Source organism: Anomaloglossus baeobatrachus, chromosome 11 (assembly GCF_048569485.1).
Source record: "Anomaloglossus baeobatrachus isolate aAnoBae1 chromosome 11, aAnoBae1.hap1, whole genome shotgun sequence".
Classification (NCBI taxonomy): Eukaryota; Metazoa; Chordata; class Amphibia; order Anura; family Aromobatidae; genus Anomaloglossus; species Anomaloglossus baeobatrachus.
In genome coordinates this window covers 158,216,754-158,242,934 of record NC_134363.1, presented here as the reverse complement: position 1 = coordinate 158,242,934, position 26,181 = coordinate 158,216,754, and the positions used below count along the sequence as shown (strand labels likewise).

Genomic DNA, 26,181 nt, shown 5'->3' with positions numbered 1-26,181 from the left:
ATGCTAAACGGTTTTGGAAACCATAGTGTCTTTTTGTGCCCTCAGCCTTCACTGTAACACAATAAAAAGGTTACATATTCGCATTGTAGACTGCATCCAAGAAAAGAAAATGTGAGATCAGGGAGTTTATCATGACACATAAACGTAGGCTTTTCTTTCCTGGAGGTGACGAATGCCCTAAACGGATCTCCTCCTATTATAAAAAGACTGATCTCTGCACTATATCGCGCTCACATTACGCTCCGCTAATAATAATGCCGCTTCCATTACAGCTGCCTTTTTTTTCAGACTTTATTACACACTGTTAATATGGTTTCATACAAACTCCAGATTACCCAAGCGATATAATTACTGCAATATGTCTCCGGCTGCAGTCACTTCTACAATAATGACTCACATGGATGATGCCGTGCGGAGCACAGGTACCATCCCAATAGGAAGAAATGGATGCTTTTATTTCGGGTGTGTAATGGGCATCGTATGATGTTGTCTTCCGGCGGTCGTGTATTGTAGAGGTCGGCGTCCCCGGCATCCCTCAGATTTAGTCAGCTGTGTTTACCAGGCTACGTTTTCATCACCTCTTTGCAGCTTTTATGTTGGTTGTTTGACGTCCCTCTTTCGGCAAAGGCGGCTTCTCATCTAGGTAAACAGTGGTGCATCTGAGGATTTCCGCTAAATATAAAATTAGGTCTCATGCATGCTACAGATCTATAAATATAATATGGCATTCATAGATCTGAGCCCTTACTATGCTTCCATGTACGCGGCTACTAACCATTTGATCTAGTCTATGTATAACAAGCCGCTCCAGATCTGGCGATCACATACGATGGGTTTGGCGAAAAGATCTGTAAATTGCTACCAGCGACCCCTGTGTCAGTGGCTTATCTCCCCCAATAACTACAGCATCAAGTGTTACATGTTGATGGGGGGAAAAGAACAATTGGACATGTTTTTGTAAAGTCCATAGGTCTCCGTACACATGATAAAAGGCCAGTCATGCGAAAGTCATGGGCAAGTCGGACTCTGCTCCGGCCTTTAAAAAGGGGGCAAGTCGGGCTCTGCTCCGGCCTTTAAAAAAAGGGGGCAGTCAGGCTAGGCTCCGGCCTTTAAAAAAAAGGGGGCAGTCAGGCTCCGCTCCGGCCTTTAAAAAAAGGGGGCAGTCAGGCTCCGCTCCGGCCTTTAAAAAAAGGGGGCAGTCAGGCTCCGCTCCGGCCTTTAAAAAAAGGGGGCAGTCAGGCTCCGCTCCGGCCTTTAAAAAAAGGGGGCAGTCAGGCTCCGCTCCGGCCTTTAAAAAAAGGGGGCAGTCAGGCTCCGCTCCGGCCTTTAAAAAAAAAAGGGGGCAGTCAGGCTCCGCTCCAGCCTTTAAAAAAAAAAAGGGGGCAGTCAGGCTCCGCTCCGGCCTTTAAAAAAATGGAGGCAGTCAGGCTCCGCTGCAGCCTTTAAAAAAAGGGGACAGTCAGGCTCCGCTCCAGCCTTTAAAAAAAGGGGGCAGTCAGGCTCCGCTCCGGCCTTTAAAACAAAGGGGGCAGTCAGGCTCCGCTCCGGCCTTTAAAAAAAAAAAAGGGGGCAGTCAGGCTCCGCTCCAGCCTTTAAAAAAAAAAAAAAGGGGGCAGTCAGGCTCCGCTCCGGCCTTTAAAAAAATGGAGGCAGTCAGGCTCCGCTGCAGCCTTTAAAAAAAGGGGACAGTCAGGCTCCGCTCCAGCCTTTAAAAAAAGGGGGCAGTCAGGCTCCGCTCCGGCCTTTAAAACAAAGGGGGCAGTCAGGCTCCGCTCCGGCCTTTAAAACAAAGGGGGCAGTCAGGCTCCGCTGCAGCCTTTAAAAAAAGGGGACAGTCAGGCTCCGCTCCAGCCTTTAAAAAAAGGGGGCAGTCAGGCTCCGCTCCAGCCTTTAAAAAAAGGGGGCAGTCAGGCTCCGCTCCGGCCTTTAAAAAGGGGGCAGCCAGGCTCCGCTCCCCGTATCGGGAGGCGATTGCTCCACATTGGCACATAATGGGACCCTTTCACAACAGCTCGCCATATTACACGGTGGACCAGCAGGAGACCGCAAAAATCAAGAAGGATAAATCGTATTCTCTCAGTTGTCAGACTGGATAGAAATCTCACCAATTTAACCACTGAGATTAAAGATTAACTGAACATCAGGGAGATTTCTTAATGTTTTATAGCCCTTTAATTTTGAGCAGATGAGTAGGGGTCCGGGTCTTGCATAGGATTGCACAGAAAGCCTAAGATTTTCTACTGCATCTTGAGCTACTTCTAAAAGGTCTTTCAACGTGATCAGTGGTCTCATGACCCGGACCCCCACTGATCTACTCAGATTTAAAGGGCTTAAAATATGACAAAATTCTCTCTAAAGTTTAGTTACTATTTAAACATCCAAATCTCCAATTATGGCCCCGAATACATCAAGACCGGCGTTCTGCACAGCGGGGGCTCCGGAGTAACAGTCCTACATCTCTTAATGAATTTGGCGCAAAATACCACTGCAAGAAATGTCAGAGAATGGAGTACATCCCCTTTGTGGCCCAAATTAGGATGAATTTGCCATCTACACCCCTTCTTGATAACTCTGCATCCACTTTTTTTTCCACATTTTTATGCCAGAATTTTGTCAAACACTGATGAGTCGGGGCCCATATGTTTTCTGCTTGATACTGGAGGGCTCATAGGGGCAAAATGTGAGAACCCAGGGTATTCAGTACTGTAACAATACCCAGTAAGCCAAACAGCGCCCCTGATTTCAGCAGATGGGCTGGTACAGAGTGAAGGTGCTATATATGGATTTTTAGGAAAGTCTTAATAAAGAAAATCGGACCTCTTATCACCGTAAACTAAGAAGGCATACAGACATTTTCCAGAGTATTATGGGATACTCACACAGCGTTATCAAATCACTTCAAAGTGCAGTTCATTAGGGGTCTGCTTTCTATCGGACCTGTTGACAGAGATGCCGACATGGATAACGAGAAGTAGAGGCAGGTCTTTTGTTTGTCAAACACAAAGACAACACATGCGATGTATTAGTTCTAGCACCTATAGTGCTGGCAAAATGCTCATAAGTGCATTGCAAGTCATAGAACATGAGAATTGATACATTTCCTGGACAAATTAGACTCATATGTGCTCCAACAGCAGTTTTAGCTTGTGGTAAGGGATGATGGCAGCATGACCATGCCCTTCTACAGATTTTTTGGTATGCTTTCAGTTAGTAAGGGAACCTCTCACCCGATACATACTGCCCAAACCACAGGCAACACAGATCAGAGCCTGCACAATTTTCCATTGTTTATCAAATACAAGGACAACAGATGCAGTGTCTTAGTTCTAGCACCTATAGTGCTGGCAAAATGCTCATAAGTGGATTGCAAGTCATAGAACATGAGGATTGATACAAATCCTGGACAAATTAGACTGGTATGTGCTCCAAAAGCAGTTTTAGCTTGTGGTATGGGATGGAACCAGCATAACCATGCTCTTTTACAGGTTACTTGGTACGCCATCAGCTAGCTAGGCGATACATGCTGCTCAAACTACGGGCAACGTAGATCAGAGCCTGCACAATTGCAGCCAGGTGCGGTATGTAGTTCTCCAATATGGTATAAAAGGAAAAAAAATATTTAAAAAAGACCAGACCAGTCTAGCACCACGCCCTATTGGCTTCTCCTGTGTGTGATTGACAGGTCCTTTGATTAAAAAAAATATATAAAAAAAAATTATATAATATAATACATTTTATATTAATATATACTATAAAAAACAACAATATATAATATAATATAAGATATAACACTATATAATATAAAATATAATATATTATACATTTTATATATATATATATATATATATAAAATGTATACAGTATGTATAATATATTGTTATATTTCATATTATATTAGTGTTATATTATATATTGTTATATTTCATATTATATTATATATTGTTATATTTCATATATTATATATTGTTATATTTTATATTAATATAACATTTATTATATTATATAATAATATTTTTTTTCAATCAAAGGACCTGTCAATCACACACAGGAGAAGCCAATAGGGCGTGGTGCTGGACTGGTCTGGTCTTTCAAATATTTTTTTTCCTTTTATACCATAGAGAACTACATACCGCACCTGGCTGCAATTGTGCAGGCTCTGATAGATAGATAGATAGATAGATAGATAGATAGATAGATGGATAGATGGATAGATGGATAGATGGATAGATGGATAGATGGATAGATAGATAGATGGATAGATAGATAGAGGGATAGATAGATAGATAGAGGGATAGATAGATAGATAGAGGGATAGATAGATAGATAGAGGGATAGATAGATAGATAGATAGAGGGATAGATAGATAGATAGATAGAGGGATAGATAGATAGATAGATAGATAGAGGGATAGATAGATAGATAGATAGAGGGATAGATAGATAGATAGATAGATAGAGGGATAGATAGATAGATAGATAGAGGGATAGATAGAGGGATAGATAGATAGAGGGATAGATAGATAGATAGAGGGATAGATAGATAGATAGAGGGATAGATAGATAGAGGGATAGATAGATAGAGGGATAGATAGAGGGATAGATAGATAGAGGGATAGATAGATAGAGGGATAGATAGATAGAGGGATAGATAGATAGAGGGATAGATAGATAGAGGGATAGATAGATAGAGGGATAGATAGATAGAGGGATAGATAGATAGAGGGATAGATAGATAGAGGGATAGATAGATAGAGGGATAGATAGATAGAGGGATAGATAGATAGAGGGATAGATAGATAGAGGGATAGATAGATAGAGGGATAGATAGATAGAGGGATAGATAGATAGAGGGATAGATAGATAGAGGGATAGATAGATAGAGGGATAGATAGATAGAGGGATAGATAGATAGAGGGATAGATAGATAGAGGGATAGATAGATAGAGGGATAGATAGATAGAGGGATAGATAGATAGAGGGATAGATAGATAGAGGGATAGATAGATAGAGGGATAGATAGATAGAGGGATAGATAGATAGAGGGATAGATAGATAGAGGGATAGATAGATAGAGGGATAGATAGATAGAGGGATAGATAGATAGAGGGATAGATATTATATATATATTTTATTTTTTTAATATACATGCTAAGGCTAAAAGCCTGGTCAGAATCACTTAGTAGTGCAGCGTCAGGTCGCAGCCCATTGTATCTGACATTAGAAAGTCCCACAAACCAAAAATGTCCTGCTGCGGAACATCTGGGATATCTAATCTATGGATGACAGGGGCCAGATCAGTTTTCTGGATCTTTCCCTTCTTCATTATTTGTGTTCGGAGGATGCTTTATTAGTCACCATTCCCTACAAGTGTGCGCCACTGTGCTCCGAATACAATGTAGCCTTTGAAATCTGCACAATGTTCTATCCTGATACAATAATGGTTTGTAAAACAAGCATGTCCCTGCTGACCTTCATAGATCTACTCCTGGGCTTTCCCTGGCTGCCAGTCCTGATTTAGGCAAGGTCAGCGGGGACTTGATATATTAACTGTATATTGTAATCTGCTGCAATATAACCAGGGTGAGCAGCTCCGCAAACCTTTACCCTTTATTTAAAAGAGTGGGAGTGCTACTATCTGTCTTGTAGAACATGTCTAATATAGTGTTATCAGGGCTCAGCAGGATTTTGCATTTCCTAATAGCACAGTCTGGGCTCATGCATAAAGCGACACTTCGGGGGCGGGAGGGGGGTAGGGGGGATAATGCCCCTTAGTACAGCAAGTATTGGAAAAGGGCATCATAGCCTCGGGGGTAAAATCGGAGGCAGGGACAGGAACAGTTTGGCTCTGAAGATTTCTTTTGGTAATTGAAATTCATGTGAATCTAATCCCAAATACAGCTGTATATATGAGTTTTTACCAAATGGCTACAATGAAAAAACTGTTGCCCATTTTTAAGCCCATACATTATGGTGGTGGTGTGGTTGAAAGAGCTTGGTAACGGGACACACAATTTTATTCCATATCTCATTGTGCAAAAATTATATTATAGATGTGCGGCCAAATGAAAAGGTGTATGAAAACAAAACATCCACTGAAAAGTGCAAATAGGGCCTTAAAGAGGACCAACCACCAGGGATTTCCTATATAAACTAAAGCCAGTGCTATACTGGCGCTATCAGGCTGATTCTATACATACCTTTAGTTGTGAGATCTGATGTATACTTTCTGAAATACAGACAAGTAAAGTTTGTGAAATGCACTGTTACTTGATTGATAGCAGCTACAGAACATCTAGTAGGTGGGTCAGGTTTTGCTAGTTATTCCTGCCCCTGTCTGCCTGCCTGTCCTTCCTCCCCCTATCCTTCCTCCCTCCTCCCCCAGTAAGAACAGACAGCGAGAAGAAGGAGGCGGGAATAACTATCAAAACCCGAACCTCCAATTAGATATTGCGTGGCACCTTTCAATCAAACAGGGCATTTCACAATCTTTACTTGCCTGTATTTCAGAAACTATACATCCGATCTCACAACTAAAGGTATGTATAGAATCAGAATGATAGCGCCAGTATAGCACTGGCTTTAGTTTATATAGGAAAATCCTGGTGGTTGGTTCCCTTTAAATAAAGCTCATTTTAAGCTGGGTTCACACACACACATTGCATTTTTTGGTGCGTATTTTACATTGTGATTTCTAAAACTGAAATCTGCAGTGTTTTTGCACCAAAGATCCATGTACATCCTCCACCCTAATCAATACTTTTCTGTTTTACATTGATTAGTTTAATTTTTTTGTCTGCTCCCCCCAAAAATAACAAAGCAAAATAGCAGGCCGATGGGTTAACCTGTGAATTTTAGGGCCCTCATTGATATGAATGGGTAAAATCTGCAAAAACAACACCGAAATGACCAACATGCTGCAAATTTTACAAAATGCAACAAAAGCCAATTTCTGTATATATAATTATATATATATATATATATATATATATAAAAAAGGAGCAGAAAGTGCACGAGAATCAGTTAAAACTCGTGCACATTGCCATTACAGTTAAATGCAGCAGATTTTACTTGCAGCCAAGCAGCTCCAAATATGAAATATGCAACGTGTAGTTCTAAAATCATGCAGGGGAGACCCCAGTCCCCTGTTCGGGACCCTCATCTATTAGCGGAGTCAAAATGGGCATATAGGGGGTCGTAGCCAAAACGGCACAGAAGATGCATTGCTGTCGTTTTGCAGTTTGTAAAGCTAAGATAACGCATATTTCACCTATAAAAAAAAGAAGTTTCCAAACAAAGCAGAACACAACATGCTCAACTTATCGTTGCGGACGCTTCTAACAAAAGGATTGTCCACAGCAGACACCCTCTATGTATATGCATAAGCTACAGATCATCCTGATTAACCGTAATAGGCTTCTTGCTGAGTTCATGCAGTATTAGGTTTTAATGCTAAGAAGATGAGATTGGCATGCACAAGGAAATAAATATACATCCCAGGGTCCGGCTCATCTTTTCACCATTGGCTGCTTTTCAGCCGTGTTCTGATAGGACAAAGTCACTGCAGCTTTGCTACAAAATGTCATGATTTGACATCGCTTGAGAGACCAATTTATTCCAAAAAAATGCATTAGTTGTGCAAGAGTTGCAAGTATATGCAAGACACCAGTGAAAAAAGAAGAAAAAAAAAGCATGCAAGTCACAATACATTTGCAACTGACATTGGTAAATGATCACCAACCATGTGTAACAGTAGATGGAAAAAAATTACAAAAAAATATCAGAAATATACTTTCCAGCTCAAGTTTCTACTCTCTTCCTTCCTTTACACTGCAGCTCCACTTTTTCTGATTGGCTGCTGCTCATAAGCCTAAGCCCTCCACATGCTCTTCAGTTACAAATACACACACACACATATATATATATATACATATAGAATATATATATATATATATATATACACATATAGAATATATATATATATATATATATATATATATATATATATATATATATATATATATATATATATATATATATATATATATATATATATATATATATATATATATACATATATACACACACACACACACATATACATATACACACACACACACATATACATACATACATACACACATATATACATACACACACACACACACGGACACACACACGGACACACACACACGCAGTACAGACCAAAAGGTTTGGACACACGTTCTCATTTCTAGAACAACTGTTAAGAGGAGACTTTGTGCAGCAGCCTTCATGGTAAAATAGCTGCTAGGAAACCACTGCTAAGGACAGGCAACAAGCAGAAGAGACTTGTTTGGGCTAAAGAACACAAGGAATGGACATTAGACCAGTGGAAATCTGTACTTTGGTCTGATGAGTCCAAATTTGAGATCTTTGGATCCAACCACCGTGTCTTTGTAGAAAAAGTGAATGGATGGACTCTACATGGCTGGTTCCCACCGTGAAGCATGGAGGAGGAGGTGTGATGGTGTGGGGGGGGCTTTGCTGGTGACACTGTTGGGGATTTATTCAAAATTGAAGGCATACAGAACCAGCATGGCTACCACAGCATCTTGCAGCGGCGTGCTATTCCATCCGGTTTGCGTTTAGTTGGACCATCATTTATTTTTCAACAGGACAATGACCCCAAACACACCTCCAGGCTGTGTAAGGACTATTTGACTAAGAAGGAGAGTGATGGGCTGCTACGCCAGATGACCTGGTCTCCACAGTCACCAGACCTGAACCCAATCGAGATGGTTTGGGGTGAGCTGGACCGCAGTGAAGGCAAAAGGGCCAACAAGTGCTAAGCATCTCTGGGAACTCCTTCAAGACTGTTGGAAAACCATTTCCAGTGACTACCTCTTGAAGCTCATCAAGAGAATGCCAAGAGCGTGCAAAGCAGTAATCAAAGCAAAAGGTGGCTGCTTTGAAGAACCTAGAATATAAGACATATTTTCAGTTTCACACTAAGTATTTCATTCCACATGTGTTACTTCATAGTTTTGAGGTCTTCAATGTGAATCTACAATTTTCAGAGTCCTGAAAATAAAGAAAACTCTTTGAATGAGATGTGTCCAAACGTTTGGTCTGTACTGTATATTCATACACATACATGCATACACATATACATATATATATATATATATATATATATATATATATATATATATTTTTTTTATTTTTTTTTATTGTTTTTTTGGTTGGTGGTTTTTTTTTTGTTTTTTTTGTTTTTTTTTTAAAACTCCCCTTCACAACTCAACACTAAAACTGGAGTCTTTGGGAGGGGAGGGGGTGTTGTGTGTTATTTATATAGACATTAGTGAACATTACCACCCTGCAAATAAAACTATTTTAAGTTCATGCCTGCGTTGAATATTTAGGAAAATGGAAAGCAGAACGCACCAAAGGAATATTTTCTGGAGGCAGATTAAACTGGAGTGTAAAAAACGACAAAGTGCTTTATACGGATGGCTGAGCACAGGCATTCGGGGGACTTAGCAGAACAGTAAAGACTGTTCTCCCTCATGGACCGCAGCATCCACCAAGTTAATATACAGACAAATGAATTAAAGGGGCAAGACCTCTTGGTTTCTAGAGGGGACATCTAGATTTTTTTCTAGCCTTGCAGGTATAAGGACACAATCACAAATAATAAAATATGATGAATGTGAACGTATCTGGTGAAAAATTTCACCTAAGTAGATGAGATTGTAAATATATATATATATATATATATATATATATATATATATATATATATATATATATATATATATATATATATATATATATATATATATATATATATATATATATATTTTACACACAGGGTTTGGAAGCTTGTGTTGATGTTCCAGAATATGATATGATTATATTTGAATGTCAATTTTGATATATTTTTTTATTCTTCTCCAAGAATAAGTGTGGATTCTTGTTCAAGGGGAGGATGAGGACACATCCCCTGAAAATAAGCCCTAGCGCATCTGTCGGAGTAAAAAAATATCAGACTGTTTTATTTTTGGGGGAACACTGTACATGTTGCAGTTTCATTTGCAGAGTATATTGATCTGCAACAAGTAAATCCAGATAACACTAATGACGTTACACAAGAGGGCGACTAAGGGCCTTTTTTCATGGAATGTTTTTATTTTTAGGGTGCACAATCTTTTGCCTGGCGACATTATAAATCGCAGAAACATGAACACTGGTTTAGTCATTAAGGTGCGGGTTACATACGGTTTTGCAATCCAACAATATCAGACATTGTGAAGGAGCTATAGTTGTCCAGACAGCAGAGCCATGCAAAAAAAAAAATCCATGCAGCGTCCTGAGCCTGGATATGACACGCAGCACCATAAAGATAATGTAATAAACTCTGCACAAAAGATTCATCCACGGCTGCTGAACGGCTGCTTTGTCTCGCTGCAGAATCTATGTCAAAGTGAGCATTATTTCAGCAACTGCTAAAGAGCCAGGAGCTGCCACCGCCTAATTTACAGTCAGGAAACGGAGGGAAATAAATCAGTTTTATTGGCATGTGTATGATCAGTCTGCAGGAAACCCGCAGAGTAATGCAGTGACTCCTTGATGCTTACACAGTAGTGACCACCAGATTGTGGCCTTGGGTGCCATTAAAAGCAGTAATCCCCAGGAGGGGACGAAGGGGGCGATTCACTGAGGACCCCTTTATGAGGCAGGGAGAAGCCCACAAGGCGTGTCTTCTGCTGGCAGACTCAGCAGGTTTGTATATGGCATGCATGGTGAATAAACGACCAGCAGGATCTTACAGGGCCAGGTATTTAGAAGGGCAATCACAAGGGAAATTGGGAGTGGGAAAGTCTGCGCCGAATGGAACAGATTCTGCTGCAGATTCATCACAAATTTCACCTTTTCAAATTCCCATCTGCAGAGTCAATTGTAGCTACAGGTTCTCTGCAGCCTGTGTCCGGGCCATGAGAACATCAAATGGATTTCTAAAGTGGATAAGGAGATGACCTGATCCATTCCCATACAGCCACCCTTAGCCTGGTCTTTGCCTTCGTCCCAACGCCGCCACCCCTTGCCTCGTTCTCCACTTGGCCACCCCTTGCCTCGTTCTCCACTTGGCCACCCCTTGCCTCGTTCTCCACTTGGCCACCCCTTGCCTCGTTCTCCACTTGGCCACCCCTTGCCTCGTTCTCCACTTGGCCACCCCTTGCCCAGGTGTCCCCCAATTGCCGGGTCTCTATCCGGCCACCCCTTGCGCCCTGTCTCTATCCGGCCACCCCTTGCGCCCTGTCTCTATCCGGCCACCCCTTGCGCCCTGTCTCCATCCGGCCACCCCTTGCGCCCTGTCTCCATCCGGCCACCCCTTGCGCCCTGTCTCCATCCGGCCACCCCTTGCGCCCTGTCTCCATCCGGCCACCCCTTGCGCCCTGTCTCCATCCGGCCACCCCTTGCGCCCTGTCTCCATCCGGCCACCCCTTGCGCCCTGTCTCCATCCGGCCACCCCTTGCGCCCTGTCTCCATCCGGCCACCCCTTGCGCCCGGTCTCCATCCGGCCACCCCTTGCGCCCGGTCTCCATCCGGCCACCCCTTGCGCCCGGTCTCCATCCGGCCACCCCTTGCGCCCGGTCTCCATCCGGCCACCCCTTGCGCCCGGTCTCCATCCGGCCACCCCTTGCGCCCGGTCTCCATCCGGCCACCCCTTGCGCCCGGTCTCCATCCGGCCACCCCTTGCGCCCGGTCTCCATCCGGCCACCCCTTGCGCCCGGTCTCCATCCGGCCACCCCTTGCGCCCGGTCTCCATCCGGCCACCCCTTGCGCCCGGTCTCCATCCGGCCACCCCTTGCGCCCGGTCTCCATCCGGCCACCCCTTGCGCCCGGTCTCCATCCGGCCACCCCTTGCGCCCGGTCTCCATCCGGCCACCCCTTGCGCCCGGTCTCCATCCGGCCACCCCTTGCGCCCGGTCTCCATCCGGCCACCCCTTGCGCCCGGTCTCCATCCGGCCACCCCTTGCGCCCGGTCTCCATCCGGCCACCCCTTGCGCCCGGTCTCCATCCGGCCACCCCTTGCGCCCGGTCTCCATCCGGCCACCCCTTGCGCCCGGTCTCCATCCGGCCACCCCTTGCGCCCGGTCTCCATCCGGCCACCCCTTGCGCCCGGTCTCCATCCGGCCACCCCTTGCGCCCGGTCTCCATCCGGCCACCCCTTGCGCCCGGTCTCCATCCGGCCACCCCTTGCGCCCGGTCTCCATCCGGCCACCCCTTGCGCCCGGTCTCCATCCGGCCACCCCTTGCGCCCGGTCTCCATCCGGCCACCCCTTGCGCCCGGTCTCCATCCGGCCACCCCTTGCGCCCGGTCTCCATCCGGCCACCCCTTGCGCCCGGTCTCCATCCGGCCACCCCTTGCGCCCGGTCTCCATCCGGCCACCCCTTGCGCCCGGTCTCCATCCGGCCACCCCTTGCGCCCGGTCTCCATCCGGCCACCCCTTGCGCCCGGTCTCCATCCGGCCACCCCTTGCGCCCGGTCTCCATCCGGCCACCCCTTGCGCCCGGTCTCCATCCGGCCACCCCTTGCGCCCGGTCTCCATCCGGCCACCCCTTGCGCCCGGTCTCCATCCGGCCACCCCTTGCGCCCGGTCTCCATCCGGCCACCCCTTGCGCCCGGTCTCCATCCGGCCACCCCTTGCGCCCGGTCTCTATCCGGCCACCCCTTGCGCCCGGTCTCCATCCGGCCACCACTTGCGCCCGGTCTCCATCCGGCCACCACTTGCGCCCGGTCTCCATCCGGCCACCCCTTGCGCCCGGTCTCCATCCGGCCACCCCTTGCGCCCGGTCTCCATCCGGCCACCCCTTGCGCCCGGTCTCCATCCGGCCACCCCTTGCGCCCGGTCTCTATCCGGCCACCCCTTGCGCCCGGTCTCCATCCAGCCACCCCTTGCGCCCGGTCTCCATCCAGCCACCCCTTGTCACCCGTCATTGCTGAAATCACTGCATTCAGAATTGATACAATCCATAAATCGCTGTTTTCTGCTACACTGTACGTGAATGTTTGGTGCTATTACGTTGTTGAACGGTTATATCAGATGCTTGCTGGTAATATTAGAGGTTAGTTAAGCATTTAAAGGGATAGAATCTTGTCAATTAACGTAGATGCAAAAAAAAATACGTCTGTTAATCATGAAATGGAGAAGACGACTAAAATAAATGTCAATTTGAGTAAAAACATTTGACTGCGAGTTCAGGTCTTAAAAACATTGATGTGAACAACTGGACCCTTAAAACTCCTCCACTTATGGGTAATAACAGAGCAAATGGAAAATGTGATCCCTGGTACGAGCGAGTTGTGGTATGTTTAAACTATTATAATGTAAAGCATGCTTGGCCTCTCAGATTCGGGGAAATTATTGCCAAATGCTTCCTGTATAATCTCTCTGGTATAGCGCTGCAGCCCTCCTCTTTTTCCACACTTAGCGGATGCGGGACATCCAGCGACGGCTGCGCCGAGCAGCTTTTACTCGCAGCGTAAAACAAAGAGCAGAGGTGTCCAGAAGGATTAATAGCACGCGTTGTGTCAGTTAGGAGGGTTTCAAGGGAGGAAGGAAAAGCCAACGCAAGCGAGCACACCGCCACATACCCATGACACCATATGGCCATATTCCTGGAATGGAGGGGCAGCCTCGGAAGCCGGAAGTCTGAAACAGATTTCAAAAACAACCACATCTTTTGAAGTGAACTCAAACTGTGTCGCATCACACATATGTTTATGCAAGAGCAGAGGCCGGCGCACACGGACAATGCAGGCACTACCGTTAGGTCTGAAGGGGGGGATGCATCTACCAACATCAGGTCCATACAGTGTGAACTGGGGCTTTACTGCCGGATATGCCACGTGCCGACTTAAAGGGGTTCACTGGTGAAAGATGAGTTACCACCTGTCCACATCAATGGGTGGGGGTCTAACCGCCAGAACGTGCACTGATCGGCAGAATGGGGAACTTTCATCCCTAATACAACGAAGCAGCAGTGAACATGCCCGACCGATGCTCCATTCATTACTTTGGGGACTACCGGAAAAAGCTCACTCACCTTGCCCAGGTCCCCGACACATCTCGTTCTATTGTTTTGCAGCAGTTATGTCATGCTGACCACACACACGTCACCACTGCAGCCAATCACTTGTTCACTTGTGCCTTCTACACCTTGCCCAGGTCCCCGGCACATCTCGTTCTATTGTTTTTGGGCTGCAGCAGTTATGTCCTGCTAACCACACACATCACCAGTGCAGCCAATCACTTGTTCACTTGTGCCTTCTACATCAGCAAAGCCCGTTGAGTGCACTGATTGGCTGCAGCGCTGATATTTGCTGCCAATGCTGCAGCCAAAACAAAGACAGGAGCAGCAGCAGAGAGTCAGCGTTGCACGTGGAAATGGTTAGCACGGAGTTTACCATTTTATAACAGTGCTTTTTTTTTGGAGGTGGAACCACTTTTGTAAAAGAGGATAACCCCCTTTAAAGGGAATCTGTCACCAGGTTTTTGCCACCTAATATGAGAGCAGCATATTATAGGGGCAAAGATCCTGATTCCAGCGAAGTGTTACTTACTGGGCTGCTTAGTGGAGTTTTGATAAAATCACTGATTAATCAGCAGGAGATTATCATTACAGGACTTCTTGGCATGCTACAGGTAGTCCAGAATATGCAGGAGCTCTGTATAACTGCTAGATCTGCAGCAGAGAAAACATTGTTTTTAGCAAAATGACGGCAAACAGCTCAGTAAGTGACATCGCTGGAATCAGGGTCTCTCTGTCTCTACATTATGTTGTTATTATATGAGGTAGCAAAAACCTGGTGGACAGCTTCCCTTTAAGGCTATGTGCCCACGCTAGAATGTCCCTGCGGATTTTTTTGCCTGAAAATCCGCGACTTTCGCGGGAAATCCGCACCCGCGGATTTGCCGCGGATTTTTTTTTTTTTTTTTCCCCATTCAAAGCCAAAAATCCGCACCAAATCTGCACCAAACAATTGACATGCTGCAGATTTTTCCGGATCAAAATCCGCGGCAAATCCGCCGCGGAAAAATCCGCAGCATGGGCACAGCATTTCCAAAATGCCATTGAAATGGCTTGGAAGTGCTGCTGCTGCAGATTTTCGGCAAATCCGCGGCAAAATCCGCAGTAAATCCGCGGTAAATCCTGTAGCGTGGGCACATAGCCTAAGGCATGTTGACCTTACACACCACTGCAGCCAATCCCTTGTGCCTTCTACATCAGCAGAGCCTACTGAGTGCAATGATTGGCTGCAGAGGCAGTGTTTGCTATCAATGTGATGTTAACGCTGCAGCCAAAACAGAGACCAAAGCAGCAGCTGAGTTGGTGCTGTATCTGTACCAGATTTATGTGTGCTATTTTTATTTATCATTTTTATTTATGTGTGCTAGGTTTTTGTTTTGGTTTTTTTTTTGAGGGGACCACTTTTGTAAGAGTGTAAAACCCCTTTAATACTAGGTTTCCAGCTACAATCTTTTTGCCTTCATTTATTTACAGACCCCTTCAGATATGTAGTTTGCAGCCTGATTCCACCTTTTAAATATTTCACTTGTGGGAGTATTTCTCACAGTAATACAGGCTGGATGTGAGCTGAGTATGTATACAGAGTGCAGCTCACTTCAGAAGCTCATATCAGCACAGCTTCTATCCTCCTCTAAATTCCTCTTCTGTATTACTGTAAGAAATACTCCCACAAGAGAAACAGACTGCTATAGATTGAATGTGAGCAGTGTGGGTATACAGAGTGCAGCTGACTTCAGTAGCTCATACATCAGCACAGCTTCTATCTTGCTCTAATTTCCTCTTCTATGGCAGTCTGTTTCTCTTGTGAAAGTATTTCTCCTAGTAATAAAGGCAGGATGTGAGTTTTGTGAGTGTACAGTGTGCAGCTGACTTCAGTAGCTCATATTAGCACAGCTTCTATCCTGCTCAACTTTCCTCTTCTATAGCAGTCTGTTTCTCTTGTGGGAGTATTTCTTACAGTAATACAGGCTGGATGTCAGCTGAGTATGAAAGCTGACTTCAATAGCTCCAATATCAGCACAGCTTTTACCCTGCTCTATTTTCCTCTTCTATAGCAGTCTGTTTCTCTTGTAGGATTGTTTCTCACAGTAATACAGGCTGGATGTGATCTGAGTACGTATACAAAGTGCAGCTGACTTCAGTAGCTCATATATCAGCACAGCTTCTGTCCTGCTCTTATATCCTCTACTATAGCAGTCTGTTTCACTTGTGGGAGTATTTCTCACAGTAATACAGGCTGGATGTGAGCTGAGTATGTATACAGAGTGCAGCTGACTTCAGAAGCTCATATCAGCACAGCTTATATCCTGCTCTAAATTACTCTTCTGTATTACTGTAAGAAATACTCCCACAAGAGAAACAGACTGCTATAGATTGAATGTGAGCAGTGTGGGTATACAGAGTGCAGCTGACTTCAGAAGCTCATATCAGCACAGCTTCTGTACTGCTCTTATATCCTCTACTATAGCAGTCTGTTTCACTTGTGGGAGTATTTCTCACAGTAATACAGGCTGGATGTGATCCGAGTACGTATACAGAGTGCAGCTGACTTCAGAAGCTCATATCAGCACAGCTTCTATCCTGCTCTTATATCCTCTTCTAAGACACTCAGAAAACTAACAAAACCCATTCTGTGAGAAACCTTTAATCCTCAAGTGCCTTTTTTATTACTGTAGTTTCCATTGGTATAAACCCATTTTCTTGATATTTACCTTTTCTAACTTTCTTAATTTCATGATTTGTTTTGTCCTCCTTAGAAGCGATTATCCTCAGATTTCATTTCCCTGGAAATGGCAAATTTACGTTTTCTGCCCAAAGGCGCCATCTAGTGGAGTGCGGCGTACAAGACACCTGGAACATCTTACACCCAAGTTATTATCTCTTCTGAATGTATCACAGGACATTTCTAGTAGGCAAAATAAATCTGGATATGTAAAGTAAAGCAGATCTAGATATACACGGAGATATATACGGGCACGGCCTGCAGAAAATTGAAGATTTTATAACCGGCTAGCAAATGCATTCCACATGTAATTTTATTTCCCTTGCACACAAAAGGATCATTTTCCGCCTCTCTCCAGCGCCGCGCCACTTTTATATTACACAATGCAGCCACAAAAACTTGCACTTAACAATAAAAGCAAGAAATTTAAGAGGAAAACATACACTTATTCCTAAATCTCAGGGCGGCTTCATAAAACCCTTTGTGTTATTATACGTTGCATTAGATGGCGGTATTGACAGACTCTTGAATTTTAATGATCGCGGTCCGTCAATAAGAATGTTCACGTATGCGCCGCAAGTTCATTAATAAACCATTAAAGGAAGGCCGGTGAAACACTAATCCCTTAAGGAGATCGGGAGGGGGGGGGGGGGGTATTTTTGTTTTTACCTGGAACCAATTTGTAAGCTTAGAAGGTGTCAACACAACGTACATCGCGGGGTTAATGTCTCGAAACTTGGATTCCTTAAATTACCAAAAAAAAAACAAAAAAAAAAAAACCAAGAGCCGTTTTATTAGGTGACGATGGAATAAATAGTGGAAGGGTTTTTTGCAGCCTGTCGTGTGATGAAGGTCAGGACAATCATTCTGACAGGCGTGGGGCTTCCACCAGGACAAATAAACCTTGAACTGATATATGCCGTCCACACGGGGATAACATTATCCAAAATCAATTTTCTAAAGCAGAGAAGAGAAGGAGGAGAGGGAGGGGAGGGCTGGAGTCAATAAAATAATTTGGGAAGCAGCAGCAGCCGCTGCACGTACAGTCGTCTGGATGGACTGTGCGACAGCGGGTGCCGGAAGCGCAAGCATCTATTAACCACTATGGAGCTGGTCTGGGACAAGGTTAGCAGCCACATTGCCCCCGCTCCATTTAAAGGGTTCTCCGGTTTCAGGAAACTTTCCCACCCCGTCCTTTCCTCACCCTCCCTGGGTCCAGTTCTGAATCTCCGCAGCTGCTCCCGGTAGTCATTTTCCACTGCAGTGCAGACATGAAGTTGACAACGCTGCAGCCAATCAGTGAGGTCAGCAGCTCTACCCAAGCTGATGGCATCGAGCCTCTTAGCCAACTGATGGTCTGCAGTGCTGTCAACTTGACAGTAGAAAATAATAACCAGCGGGGCGCAGTAGAGGATGTTTGTTTTTTTGTGTGTGTTTTTTTGCACAGTGGCTCAGTGGTTAGCACTGCGGTATTGTGGTGGCTCAGTGGTTAGCACTGTGATATTGTGGTGGCTCAGTGGTTAGCACTGAGATATTGTGGTGGCTCAGTGGTTAGCACTGCGATATTGTGGTGGCTCAGTGGTTAGCACTGCGATATTGTGGTGGCTCAGTGGTTAGCACTGCAGTCTTGCAGCGCTGGGGTCCTGGGTTCAAATCCCACAACATCTGCAAGGAGTTTGTATGTTCTCCCCGTGTTTGCGTGGGTTTCCTCCGGGTTCTCCAGTTTCCTCCCACACTCCAAAGACATACAGATAGGGAATTTAGATTGTGAGCAACAATGGGGACAGTGTTCCTGATTTATGTAAAGCGCTGCGGAATAGGTTTGCTCTAAATAAAAATAAAAATATTTATATACTGTATTTTTTTCCTTAAAACAAAAAAATAAAAACACTGCAACCGGGGAAGAAGGGTTCTTTGAAACCGGAAAACCCCCTTAAAAAGGAAAATCGTAACGTCAACTCTCTGCTGCTGTTCTGGTCTCAGTGTTTTGGCTGCAGCGTTAACATAACATTGACAGCAAATGCCACCGCTGCAGCCAATTATTGCACTCAGGGGGCTCTGCTGATGTAGAAGGCACAAGGGATTGGCTGCAGTGGTGTGTAAGGTCAATATGACTTACAAGGAATCTATTACAAGGTTTTTGCTCTCCCATCTGTAGAGATGGAGACCCTGATCCCAGCGGTGTCACTTACTGAGCTGTTTGTTGTCATTTTGATAAAATCAATATTTTCTCTGCTGCAGATCTAGCAGTTATACAGAGCTCATGAATATGCTGGACTACTTGCAGCACGCCAAGTAGTCCTGTAATGATAATCTACTGCTGATTAAACAATTTTATCATCAAAGCTACACTAAGCTGCCTAGTAATTGACACATCGCTGGAATCAGGATCTCTTCCCTGACATTATGCTGCTCTGAGATTAGGTGGCATAAACCTGGTGACAGAGTCCCCATAACTATGTTACTGACTGAGATTACTGAGTAAAGTGCCCATCTGTCTCTAGCAGTCCTATAGACAATGAATGAGCCATTGGTTGACATTGTTCAATTCTAATGGGGAAGTTCAAAGCCTCATTCTCAGAACTGTAATGATACCAGGGATCAAACCCCGCCCCCAAAGGAAAGGTGATGACTTGTCAAGATGGGTGCATTTTGTAAAGATGGGTGCATTTTGTAAAGATGGGTGCATTTTGTAAAGATGGGTGCATTTTGTAAAGATGGGTGCATTTTGTAAGACCACCCAAAAAAAAACAAAAAAAAAATGTTACTAGTGTTAAGCAAAGTGATTAACAGCACTCTGGTCCGGCGGCCATGGACTACAGACAAGACAGCTGGACCAAAGCCCTACAAACCTCCTTCCTTTTAGCATCACTGGCGCCTTTTCTGATTAGTACGCCTAGTCCGACGACATTGTTGCGGCATTACGCATACATGGCGCCACATCAGCCCTACTAATCAAAACATGCGTCGGGGAGGAGGATTGTACGGCTCTGGTTCAGCGGCTGTGGACTACAGATGTGGTCACTGGACTAGGGTCCTGTAAATCTTTCCGCTAAATCCTATTACCATTGAATCAGCCGCTGTAGTTGCAATGATGATGACCAGTCCATTATACACATGTCCACTGCATCCAGTCTCCAACCTATACAGTCCTAATGAATAGGTTAGTGATTGGATGCAGTGGGTAGTATAGTAGCAGTGCCCACGGGTGAAAATATTCAAATATAGGACATCCCAAAGTGTGGGCCATTATTGGCAGAATGGAGGCGTACAGATTTCTGGCCATATGACAGCCGCTTGCACACGGCTCATTCATAAGCCTTAACTTATGTCAACACTCAGTCTGCACATTTGTTTTGACGAAAACAAGAATGTATCCCAGCAAAGGAAACTTTCCCTACTTTGATCTCTGGAATCCATGGTGACATACAGTCATGCTCGAAAGCGTCGGCACCCTTGAAATTGTTCCAAAAAATAAAGTATTTCTCCCAGAAAACTATTGCAATTACACGTTTTGTTATACACATTTATTTCCTTTGTGTGTATAGAAACAAAAGAAAAAAAAAAAAAAAGGAAAATTCGACATAATTTCCCACAAAACCGGAAAAATAGCCTGGACAAAATTGCAGGCACCCGTCCTAACTTGTAAGTAATCAACTTTGTTTCAAGCATTTGATGCTCAATCAAACTCCCGTTTGGCAAGTAACAGGTGTGGGCAATATGAAAATCACGCTTGAAATCAGATAAAAAGGGGAGAAGTTGACTCAATCTTTGCATTGCATGTGCCACACTACGCATGGAGAACAAATAGGGGAGAAGATAACTGACGGAGGACTTGGGAATCAAAATTTTTGAAAAATGTCAACAATCTGAAGGCTACAAGTCCATCTCCAGAGATATTTATGTTCCTTTGTCCACTGTGCAACGTAAACAAAATGTTTACAACCCAGGGCATTGTAGCTAATCTCCCTGGGCAAAAAAAAAAAAAAAAAAAGACGAAAGGTTGCAATGCAGGATAGTCCTGATAGTGGATAAGCCCCAATCAAGTTCCAAAGAAATTCAAGCAGTTCTGCAGGCTTAGGGGGCATCAGTATCAGCGTGAACTATCCATCTACTATACATCTGAATGAGACGCTATGGCGGAGACCCAGGAGGACCCCACTGCTGGCACAGAGACATAATAAGCTAGACTGCAGTTTGCCAAAATGTACGTGAGTAACCAAAATCCTTCTGGGAAACTGTCTTGTGGACAGATGAGACCAAGATAGAGCTTTTTGGTATAAAGCACATTATTCAACTGTTTACCGAAAATGTAATAAGGCCTACAAAGAAAAGAACACCGTACATACAGTCACACATGGTGGAAGCTCAGATGTTGGGGTTGTTTTGCTGCCTTTGGCACTGGGAGGCCTTGACTGCGTGCAAGATATCATGGAGTCTGAAGATTATCAAACAATTTTGGGTGGCAGTGTAGTGCCCAGTGTCATGAAGCTGGGTTTGTGTCCTCGGTCATGAGTCTTCCAGCAGGACAATGTCCCCAAACATATACTTCAAAAAGCCCCCAGAAATGGATGGAAACAAAGTGCTGGAGATTTCTGAAGTAACAGCAATGACTCCGGATCTAAATCTCATTGACACCTGTGGAGAGATCTAAGGCTACATGCGCACGCTGCATCTTTTTGTGTTCACAAACTGCAGCCAAAACTGCACCTTGTCAGAGAGAGCCTGGAAATGTCACAAAAAACGCATGTAATTTTAGGTGCGTTTTTGGTGCGTTTTTCACACCCTGCATTTTTGCGACAAATGTTGACAAAAACGCAGGAAGAATGAACATGCTGCATTTTATTTGTCACAAACCTTTGACAAATAAAACGCTGACAAACTGCAACGTGCGCACAGCAAATTGACTTCTCATAGACTTTGCTGGGAAGTCAAATGTCAGAAAGTTCGACAGCAAAAAAAGCAGGAAAAAAAGCAGGAAAAAAAGCAGGAAAAAAAGCAGGAAAAAAAGCAGGAAAAAAAGCAGGAAAAAAAGCAGGAAAAAAAGCAGGAAAAAAAGCAGGAAAAAAAGCAGGAAAAAAAGCAGGAAAAAAAGCAGGAAAAAAAGCAGCGTGCGCATGTAGCCTTAAAATTGCTGCTGGGAGAAAAGAGAAGACGCCTTCACAAATGAGACCTGGAGCAGACCGTGGGTGGCATGGTGGCTCAGTGGTTAGCACTGCAGTCTTGCAGCGCTGGGGTCCTGGGTTCGAATCCCACCAAGGAGTTTGTATGTTCTCCCCGTGTTTGTGTGGGTTTCCTCCCACACTAAAAATACATACAGATAGGGAATTTAGATTGTGAGCCCCAATGGGGGACAGTGTTCCTAATGTATGTAAAGCGCTGCGGAATATGTTAGCGCTATATAAAAATAAAGATTTATTTATTTTAAGAATATAAGATTCCAGGTGAGAGGAGTAAGAAGTTTGTGTTATAGGAGGCGATTGATTGCAGTTACGGTATTTATTCCAAAGGGTAAAGGGCGTGCAACCAAATATTAAATTGAAGGGGGACAACAATTTTGTTCTGACCATTTTTGCAGTTGTTTTATAACAAAACATGTATAACTGCAATAATCTTGGGAGGAAAAACGTCATTTAGTCTAACTTCAGGGATTATTCATTTGTCAGTATTTCCCACCAGTGTTTATACACCAAAACCAGAAGGGGAACTTACAGAGGAAAAACTATAAATGTGACACTTGTCCTGTGTTTTGGACACAATCCTTGTTTTTATTCCAACTTTATAAACTGATGTGCTTGGGACATAGGCTCACAACATATTCAATCAAGAAGCAAAAATGTAACAATAAACGGAGCTACAACACATTCCTTACAAGATATCATTTCTGTATGCAAATAGCCCGAACATAGAGGAAGAGAACAGGGTCTCTAGCGCCACCTACTGGAAGTAGCAATCCAATACAACAATAGCAACATTATAGGTTCAAGACATTTTTCCCCAAGCACATATTCAGTTTTTGGTTTTTTTTTGTTTTTTATTTTAAACATACAATTTTAAAGGGAACCTATCAGGTGCAATATGCACCCAGAACCACGAGCAGTTCTGGGTGCATACTGCTAATCCCTGCCTAACCATCCTTGTATCTAGTAGCATAGACAAAAAGATCTTTAGAAAAAGAATTTCTAAAGATAGCTTCTTATATGCTAATGAGGCCAGGGGACTAGTCACAAGGGCATGAGTTCCCTTGGCTAGTCGGCCCACATAGCATGTTAGCATGCCCCTGTGAGCGTCCCAACATGCTAATGAATGCGCAGCGACGCCGCACATACCTCAGTCTTCATGGCGGCCGGCGGAGGATGTATGCGCACTGCACAAGATCTGGAGTCCCCGGGATCTCCGATCATGCACATTAAGCTGATGTGTCAGCGAGTGTAAGCTTCAGCGAGGTATAGTGCGCATGATCGGAAGGTGCCTCAGCCAAGAGAAAAATAATTTTGCTTCCTGGTATCAGCTATGTTGGCTGAGGCTCCGCCCATTCTAATCACATGGGTATGACATCAGCACAGGTCCTTCTAGTCACTTAGTAAAACAATTCTAAAATAGAATTGCCATAAATAACAGGGTGAGGAGGACAGGCAGGAGGGGCGGAAATCGCTATGAATGCCCACCCCAGCCATCAGATGATCGGCAGCTGCTGTCAATCAAAAAGCTGCTCATTTTACAAACTTTACTTGCTTGTGATTCAAAATCTATACATCTGATCTCACAAATAAAAGGACTGTATAGAATCAGCACGATAGTGCCAATATAGCACTGGCTTTAGGTTAGATAGGAAAATCCTGGTGATTGCTGCGCTTTAAAAGATCACCACATGAATTTGTATATAAACTCAAACCAGGATCTCTATTTACAAAACAGCTGTTTCAGGGTTCTTGACCTTCATCAGTGCAAAAAAAATAGATTAGTTGGCTTGGAAGCCCGAATCATAAGTATGTAAATAGACTCTGGTTTGGCTCCCTAGCAGAGTTCTGTGGCCCTTTAAAGGGTTGACACTGACCTAGGCTTGCTACTTCCACTAGAGACCTTTGGCCAGTGGCTATTTGCATTCTTTATGTCCCATGGAGCACTGCATGGCCCAGAAGTTTCCCTACGTCAGCTAGGTGCTCTCTTAAAAGGTAACCTTTATCCCTGACACATCATTCCTGTTGAGATGATGTTGTAAGAGATTTGATCTTGAGAGAATTGGACTAATTAGTACTATGCAACACGTACAAGGCGTGCTTTAGGACTAATATGTAGAGGAAACATGTCATTAATATGTAGGGTTTATTATTTATAAGTAGACAGAATGTTCCTTAAGTAGAATGTCAAGAGAGCAATAAAACATGGAAGGTTTCACCATCAATTACATATACCCTGTCCTACCCAACGATACGCCCTTACCTTAGTGACATGGCTCGTTTCCTATAGGAGTTGCTTACTAAATATTGGGCCTCTACAGGCCCCATAATGATAAGGTCAAAGAAGTCTAGACGCACCGATTTCGTTGCGACCTGATGACCTTGTGTCTGGTGGCCGGCCAACTCTCCTCTGAATTTTCAATTGTCTGATCCATTGTTTTATAAGTAGATAAGCAAGCTGTGTCCGAGTCGGCCCACTGCCCTTTCACCATTATGAAAGCATGCATGCTCATCTAAATAGAGTGTGCCTAAGGGGGCGAGGGGTTAGAATGCAAAAGACTTACTTGACCTACAGCCTTGAGTACATCGTGTGTGGTGTGTGTGGTGTGTGGTGTGTGTGTGTGTGTGTGTGTGTGTACAAAGTCTAAGAATTGGTCAAAATTATAGCCTTAGGCCATGTGCCCATTGGAGATCGTACCTGTGGACTTTTCTACAGGTTCACGCAGCAACTTCCTGGAATCCGCAGCTATCCATTGCTGCGGAGTTGTTGCGGTAAACCTGCGGAAACAGTGCGGATTTTGTACGGAATTCCCGCCCTGTATCTCCATAGTGGAGGAGCGGGGAATTCCGCAGATAATTCCACATGAATAATGGACATCCAGTAACGTGCGGCTGCGGGAAATCTGCAGAATTTTCCGCAGCCGAAAATACCCAGAATTGATACAGCACTCCCCAAATGCCATAGGCTAACATGGGGAGTGTCTGTACTTGCGTAAACCCACGGATTTATCTGGAAAATCTAGAAAATCCGCAGGTTTTCCACGGCAAAATTCGCGGTTACTTTCTCCCGTGGGCACGTATAGCCTTAGGCTAAAAAAAAAAAAAATCAGTGCGGTTTAGAAGACGACATTTTGGTCCCAAGTTACAAGGATTGGGAAAATCATTGGGTACAGAGAATGCTCCGTCACCCAAAAGTGTCAGATTCATCTGTGGCAAGGGAAAGACTATATTATGGCTGATGGATATCTTGACATATATCCTTGATGGAAGGCTGCGACGTATCTGTCACTCTAGGTACGGGGGAAGCACCTAGTGAACGGCGAAAGGAAACCCTGTTTCTAGGGAAGGGGGAGATGGTGACGCCAGACCAAACAACCGCTGGGCCCTGGCTTCCCTTACCACCCTAGATTGGGTCCACACCTATTCACCGAGCAGGATACCTGGCCCTAGGCTGACCTGATCTGGGCCTTAGGTAGGGAATGGAAGGGATGAGCTCTTCGTCAACCCCACTAAGGGCTAAAAGACAAACACAAAAAGGGAAAAAAAAAAAAACTTATTACCAATAAAATTCAGGGAGAGGGAGTAGAACATGCAACAAAGTTACTCCAGATGATTGCAAGCCTACTGCTTGCACTCAGGATCTGAAGGGAATTAGAGCTACCACAAGCACAAACCAGAAGGGAATGAAAGTATTTAAGGACACAAAAGGCAAGTGCTGATGAAAACAGCTGAAAGGGTGAGGAACTCTGCAGGGTCCTAAAGGGAAAGGGACAAAAACCAAAACAGACCAACGTTCGCAGCCAATGTAGGGGCAGCGAGCGGGATTTGCAAACCCACTGAACCACAGGGGGGGACCTGGGCATGCCCAATAGTGGGAGGGGCTTAACTAAGTGCCCACCACAAGGCGGACGCCAGGTACCAGTCCCAGGGCAGTGACTGGGACTGTGGCAGCTGACCCCCAGGACAGGTGTCTGACTCAGGTACAGCATGAGCCAGGCTGGACAGGTGGGTATGGACGACAGGAATGGTTGACATGGCAGGGATACACATGTATGGGAAGACAGATACGGTAAACAGACACAGGGATCGGACACAGGGATAACCGGACAGGAGCTCAGGACCTGACAACTAGCTAGGTAACAGACTGGAGGCTGACTGACTGAGCAATTGCACAGACACCTCCCATAATGGGAGGCTGCCTTAA

The 26,181-nt window shown here is 44.6% G+C and overlaps 1 protein-coding gene across 2 annotated transcripts in view; it reads right to left on the bottom strand.

The window, feature by feature from the left end:
- Nucleotides 1–26,181, bottom strand: part of RERE (arginine-glutamic acid dipeptide repeats) — a 432,422-nt gene that overhangs the window by 311,232 nt on the left and 95,009 nt on the right. Inside the window, exon 2 of one of the 2 annotated variants that reach the window (XM_075328175.1) lies at nucleotides 13,639–13,696. The exons of the other annotated variant lie outside the window; for it this stretch is intronic. The gene's annotated coding sequence lies outside the window, so the exon portion shown is untranslated. The remainder of the gene's footprint in view (nucleotides 1–13,638; nucleotides 13,697–26,181) is intronic. 2 annotated transcript variants of the gene reach the window in all.